The sequence below is a fragment of the Rattus rattus genome, chromosome 17 (assembly GCF_011064425.1).
Source record: "Rattus rattus isolate New Zealand chromosome 17, Rrattus_CSIRO_v1, whole genome shotgun sequence".
NCBI classification, from domain to species: domain Eukaryota; kingdom Metazoa; phylum Chordata; class Mammalia; order Rodentia; family Muridae; genus Rattus; species Rattus rattus.
The window spans coordinates 31878076-31885518 of NC_046170.1; the positions used below are offsets into that span (position 1 = coordinate 31878076).

General features: G+C 42.7%; 1 non-coding gene across 1 annotated transcript; it reads left to right on the forward strand.

Annotated features, from left to right (window-relative positions):
- Positions 1–1632: 1632 nt before the first annotated feature.
- LOC116886753 lies at positions 1633–1736 on the forward strand. The gene has a single exon (XR_004386155.1). It is a non-coding gene; the product is annotated as a small nucleolar RNA U13 (small nucleolar RNA).
- The last annotated feature ends 5707 nt before the right edge of the window (positions 1737–7443 follow it).

The following is a 7443-nucleotide window of genomic DNA, read 5'->3' on the forward strand; positions in this document are numbered from 1 at the left end:
AAACTGGGAGATCCGGCTCATGTCCAACCTAGCTTTACGTTTTATAGTAAGACCTCAGTGTTGGCTAGTTTGATGTCAACTTGATGCCACCTAGAGTTATTTGGGAAGAAGGAACCTCAACTGAGAAAATGCCCCTACCATATTGGCCTATAGGCAAGCCCGTGGTGTATTGTTCTTGATTGATGTGGTAGGGCCCAGTTCACTGTGGGTTTTGCTACCCCTTGGTGAGTGGTCCTGTGATCTATAAGAAAGGCAGGTTGATCAAGTCACAAGGAACAAGTCAGTGGACAGTGTCCCTCTATGGCCTCTGCCTTAGTTGCTTACTTCCGGTTCCTGCTTTGAGTTCCTGACCTCTTTAAATGATGGACTGTGAGATGAAAAAGTCTTTCTTCTTCAATTTGCTTTTGGTTATAGTGTTTGTCACAGTAATCAAGGCCCTAAGTAAAAGCCTCAAACTTTAAACAAATGACACACAAAAACAAAACTCATGCTACCACTAGGCTATTGTGTCCATAGGCTGTTCTGGTATAGAATGGAAGGGAGGAAGAAACTGGGATTGAATTACCTCATGATAGTGGGAGTTGGACTTTTCCTAAAGAATTAAAATGTAGACTTGTAGGTTTGGGGTAAGACAATCTCCTACATAAAGACAGATCGGATTAGCAATGGAGTCCATTCTAGGAATCCTCGAGATCTTTGTTTCTTCTTCTGATCCCTGTAATCAGTCACATTAAAGCACAGCCTTGAGCTCCCTTTCCTGTCCTCTCATCTCATTTAGACTTCACTAACCCACCAGTGGGCCAGCTCCTTGCACCCAGTCTTTCTCCCACAGGTAGACTGAGGAGACGGGTACCAGGCTGTGAAGCAATTGTTCCGTGCCGACCTCAGGAAGATCTGTGAGCTACACTGACACAGATTAAAGTAATCAGAAACACAAGTATGAGTTGTAGAGAGAGAAACTCAGGGCTGGCAAAGATGTGAAAGAGGATCCTTGACGAAGGAAAAGGACGTCAGATGGGTCCTGGAAGTATGAGGATGTAAGGAGATTAAGGTGTGGAGATTGTACTGACGAGACCTGGTCAGGCTGTCTCTGGTAGGCACTCGAATGTCTGGTAGGCCAGCTGTGGTTTCTGAGCACCTGCAGATTCTGATCTATTCAGAAAGATCGTTTAAGAAAGGATGTGGCAGAAGGGCAGGGCCAGTGCTGGCATCCATGTTTTAAGATCCAGAGGGGCGGGGTTTCTAGCTGGGCGTGGTTGTGCATGCCTGCAAGCCTAGGACTTGGAAGGCAGATGCAGGATGTATGGGGCTACACTAGCAAGGCCTGATCTCAAAAATGGACAGGTAAGCCAGCGGCACAGGCTTGTAATCGCTGCTAGTCCAAGGCAGTGAGATCCCTAGTTCAAAGCCTATCTGTACCACAGGGTGGGTTCAAGGCCCGGCTGGACAACTTGGTATGACCCCGAGTTAAAACAAACAAACAAACAAACAGAGAAGTCTTGGGACACAGCCGAATGGTAGAGTAGCTGCCGAGCATGTGGGAGATACTGCGTTCGTTACAGAAAGCTGCAGGCCAAAGAGCAAAGCAAGAGCTCATACACACGCAAACAAAAGGTTAAAACTAAAACGGAGATCCTTTCGGTTCATAAAGCGTGATGATTGGGTGTTCATGCCATTGTGTAACATGTGCTGCCCACTAAACCTTGTTATGACATGGGCACATTACCTGACTGACGAGAAAAACAAAACAAGATAAAACTGAAACGGAGTGCCTAATCTTCCCACCCATCTTTCTCCTATACGGTCACCAGTTTTCATTCGAGACAGGGTGCCATTGTGGTCCTGGCTGGCTGAATCTGCTGTGTGTCACAGATTGGTCTGGAACTCAGGGCAATCCTCCTGCCTCAGTGCCACAAGCACTAAGATTGCATGTACGCATCACTAGGCCAGGCAAGAGTCGGATCTCTCTATTATTTGTTGCTCTGCCGGCCGATTGTTTTCATGATTGAAATGCAATTGGTAAAACTATCAACTTAGATAACACATCAGAGTTTGAAGGGGCATCTGACGTCGTCAAGCACTACCTGAAAACATTGTTATTACTTTGTTACTTTATGTGTTTGTTCGTTTAGTGTGTATCACAATGAAAGTGTGGTCAGAGAACAACTTTCAGGAGTCAGTTCTTTCCTTCTACAATGTGAGTTCTGGGAATTGAACTCGGGTACATGCTCGGTGGCAAACACCTTTACCTGCTAAGCTACTTCATCAGCCCCAGGCCTTCTTTAAGGGCACATGTATTGTGACATTGAAATTCTGAAAAGTCGAAAAATAATTGCTACTAACATTGGTGTAGTGGGAGAAAGAGAATTTTGCATTTAATCATTAGTTAACACCAATTTGAATAGCTGAACCAACTGTAACGTGAAAAGAGAGTTGTTAGGGAGGTTGAAAAGTGAAACTTTGTCATAGAAGTAAAGTGTGTGTGTGTGTGCACGAGTAGGCACACATGTGCATAGGTGTGCATACGTGCGTGCAAGCGTGTCTTATCTGCTACCACCGAAACTCATTTACCAGGTTAAAAAAATCTAAATACTGTATCGACATTAATTTTGCTAGCTAGCAGAACTTTTCCTAATAATTGCTCTGCGAGAGTTAAATGCTAGGTCAGCAAACTCGCCTTGTGTTCCGTTGATCTGCTATTATGCAAGATTATGCAATTTCTGTTAAGTGGTTCTTAGAGGCTTACAGAACAGATGAACTTTGTTCCGAACATGGATTACTTCCTCCCCACTTCCTAGCCTCATTTAGCCTCCTTCGTGTGAGCATAGGTGTGTTCAACTAATATTTGTATTTGGCTTAAATAGAGGAGAAAATGAACTCTCTGAAAGGGCTATTACACTTGATTAATCTGTGATCTGAAGAACTAGAGCCATAGAGGCTTTTGACACTGGTCAGGATTTGGAGGTGTGTGTGTGTGTGTGTGTGTGTGTGTGTGTGTGTGTGTGTGTGTGTGAATTGAAGTGGTTGACTTTAGGGCAGTAAGATGGCTTGTCCAGTAAAGGAACTTTACACTCAGCTGACCTTGATCCCTCAATCGATTCCAGGACCCATGTGTTGGAGAAAGAGATCTTTCTGTATGAGACAATTGCATGGATAATAATAAAGTACTTAGAGCCAATATTTAATAATAATTGATGAAATCACAAGAAAATCTGAATCTCATAAATATTGTTCATCAAAATACTGTGCTTGATGCTGGATGGGGTAGCACATGCTTTTGATCCTGCCACTAGACAGCGAGGCGGGGGCGGGGCTGGGGGCGGGGCGGGGTGGGGGGCGGGGGCGGGGCGAGGGCGGAGACAGGCAGAGTTCCAGGCTAGCTGGGGCTACAGAATGAGACTGTGTTAGAGTCATTTGTCAAGCAGGTGACTTCAGCAGCTGGTGTCAGTCTGTTAAAACACTGGCGGGTTGTTCTTAAAATGGGGTTTCCTAGAGCAGAAACAGGGGCACACCCTGGGAAGTTCTTAGAAGCACAAACTTGGGGAACCTACTCAAGCCCAGTATCTGGGCCCAGGGCCTAGAAATCCTTGTAGATCCTATGATCATGACTTTGGTGGTGAAGTTTCATATATTGAACCTTACGTGAAACCCTATTGAATTAGGCTTGCTCATCCATCCCGTCTTTCCCTGCGCACATTTCTGATAATGCCTTCCTCCTCCTCTGCCCCGCCCCTTCTTTCTCCTTTCCTCTTCCTTCTTTCTTCTGCCATCTCTTTCTCTCTCATGCATAAGTTCCATTTATTTGTGTTTTTATTCTTTAATCTCTCCCAGATAATGGCCTCACTAATGCATTGCTCCACGCGGAGAATCTATTAACTTTTAAGATAAAAAGTTCATTTGCTAAAATTTCCCCATATGTTCAGACTCATAAAATGCTTGGTCTCATTGTTGCGATACAAACCAGAGACTTTCTCTTTCACTCAGCTTTGCTCGAACTCTCGGAACGATCTTCTGGTCCCAGATAGATTTTTAACACAGCTCCTTTGCTTTATGAAATCTAGAACCTTCCACGGTAGATGTCACTACAGTGGTCATAGGTGTATATAAAATTCTAAGCCAAAAATCTTAAAGTGTGTTTACTCTCAAAGACGGCTGGAGGAATTGGCACATTTCCATGTTGTATCAAGATATATACGTTAATATCTTCATGCGTTCTCTCCCTCAGCCTTCACAACGGCCCTGAGATGTAGGTCCTGCGATTATTCTTGTTCTCCATTTAAGTCTGCCTAAGTATACAGGGCGACACAGAGTTGGAAAAATACTAAATGTCCGAAACTTAGGATCTAAAGAGATGGTTCAGTGGTTGAGAGGGCTTCCTGCTCGTCCAGAGATTCTCAGCCGATTAGATTCTCAGCACCCACCGTGGCTCACTGCTGTCTGAACTGCAGCTCCTGGGGTTCTGAGCCCTCTTCTGGCCTCCACAGGTACTGCATGCACACGGTGAGGGCAAGTACTCAAATACATAAAAATTTTAAAAAGTTAAAAAATTAAAATTTACACAATTGTTGTTTAAGTTGTCTTTATCACACAAGATTATAAATACTTTAGATTAATCAAAAGTTTAAAAATAATTATACTACTTTATTTCTATGTGTGAGTGAGTGCGTGCGTGCGTGCATGCGTGCGTGCGTGTATGTTTATATATGTATGTTTGCATACCATAGCATGCACATGGAAGTCATACAAGGGTTACATGTATCATCGTGGCCACCTAAACAGAAGGTTTTTAGTGAATAAAATACGGAGCAATTTTTTTTGAGGCTTAATCTTTATAAACTTCTCACATAATCGAACATTATGCCGTTTTAAATGATGTTTCTTCAATGGTTTTTTTTTTTTAGCTTTGAATGTTTTATAGTATTACCTTGCTTTTAGCTAAGTAATTATTTGGAAATAGCATCTGCATCCTAACAAGACGCAGGGACGGTGATGTGGATTCGGAGCGACTTCCGGGTGAGGGAGTTGATTGTTTATTGGTTGGCAGCCTCTTGTTGTCATGTGTTCTAATCCAGCTGATTACTTTGTAAATGGTGCTAAGCTATAAATTTATTACTTCAAAGATCGGTAAGGCACTGAGAGTACACTGAAGAATCAGAAAAGAGAGCCCTGAAAATTAATTCACCCCATCCCGTTACAGCTAGTCAGAATTTAAGAACAGTGCAGGAGATGGTGACTATTTCCTATTATCTTATGAGCTTTTTCCTCAGAACTAAACTCATAGGGAGCGGCATTTACTCCTGACAAAGGCTTCACCTATCCAAGCAGCAACGTAAGGAAAATAGGAAGTCCTTGTCTTCTTTTCTCATTTTCTAAAAAGACTTTTTATATATATATAAACTTGGATTTTTTACCACAAGATATTTCTCATAAAAAACAATTTAGTAGAAGTCGATACTTTCTATACCAAAATATTGGAATGTTTTGGAAGTTTTAAGAAGGTTGAGCTAGTGTAAGAAGCTACGGCAAGAAGTCTAAGCCTTCACCAATATCTATAGAACAGAGCGGACGATGATTGCCTCTGTGGGGCGTGTACCGAATTGACGTAGCATCCGAGGGCCAGGTAAAAGGAGATAGACACACCGATTCTACAGGAAGAGCAGACAAAGACATTCTACACAGACGGGGCCCTCTTCTGAGAGGACAGATGCACCATTTTATTTGCAAGCATATATTCCAGGCACAGTGGGTAAAGGCATTCCCACCAAGCCTGACAACCTGAGTTCCATATTGGGACATACATGTTAGGAAGACAGAACCAGCTTCTTCAGGGGGCCTCTGATCTCCGTGGGCTTGGCCAATGCCTCTCTACAAACTAAATAAACATGACTAAGTTACTATATAACCACTATATATAAATTAAATATGATAGATATGCATTATACATATTATGTACATGAATTATATATACCCGTAAAAGTGAAATTGATCCCACACATTCAGAGGAATAGTCTCTATTGGACGCATAATCTATAGAAGGAGTGGATAGTCAAATATATAAATTCTTGCCTTCTAAAACTTGACCCTATCTTGGCTTATAATCAATCCCTGACAAAAAGCAGAGGGTTGCTTACCAATATGGCTGCTGGAAGGAGCCACACTTCCCTTCTTGGGGGCCTGACAGCTAGCATGTGGGCATGTCGCCAAGGTTTGGTTGGTAGCTTCCTTCCTGCCTAGCTCTGGTACTCCTGAGGCTCACATAAGAGAAACAAGCAGCTCTTAATTATCTCCTATGGCCAGATTTGGATTCTGTTCCGTTTTCTAACCTATGCTCTTGAGGATCCTGTAGAGTCAGCATTATTTATATTTTTTATTGCTTTTGGTGACCAGCATCAATTTCTTTTGTTTGCAACCAAGGCTTCCCATTTTGAAAAATATTTGCATATATTTCTTAAGGGTTTACTATAGTTTTAGTAACATGCAGATGTTGCAGTTTTATTGACTAAGGAGAATCATGGTTTATGCCTCTAAAAATTTACAACCTCCAGCAGGAGGTGACTCAGTATGGGGAGTGCTGCATACACAATGATAAAATGATCTGGGTTTTAATATGCATATTAAGAAACCAAAAGATTATACAGAATTTTGAAGAGTCTCAATAAAGTACCAGGGAATTTTCACATATGGATCTTATTGGAAAAATTTGCAAAATAATCTAATACGTGTGTGTGTGTGTGTGTGTGTATAAAATTTTGTTTAAAACTTAAACACAACCTTCTCCAAGCTAGACAATCTGTGAATTGTTTTTTGAGAATCATGAACTGCTATCTTCAGACAACAAGGATAATTAGAAAGGGGTTTAAGACCAAGATACAGGGGCTGGATACAGGGCTTAGCCGCTAAGAGCGAGTACTGATTTAGAGGACCATGGTTCGGTTTTCAGGATCAGCACCCACACCCAGCAGTCCACAATCGCCTCCATCTGCAGTTCGAGTGACCTGACACACTCTCCCTCTTCTGGCCTCCACAGGCACTACACAGCACAAATGTCAGTGTGCCTGTAGGCAGGCATGCACACACACACACACACACACACACACACACACACACACACAACACACACACAGACACAGACACACACACACACACACAGACACACACACAGACACACACAGACACACACACAGACACACACACAGACACACACACACACACACACACACACAGACACACACAGACACAGATACACACACACACAGACACACAGAGACACACACACACACATACAGACACACACACACACACACACACACAGACAGACACACACACACAGACACACACACACACACACACACACACACACACACACACACACACACACACTATCTTGGGAAAATTAACATATAATGACTGACTTTTCCAATTAAAAGTCTATCCACCAGGGCT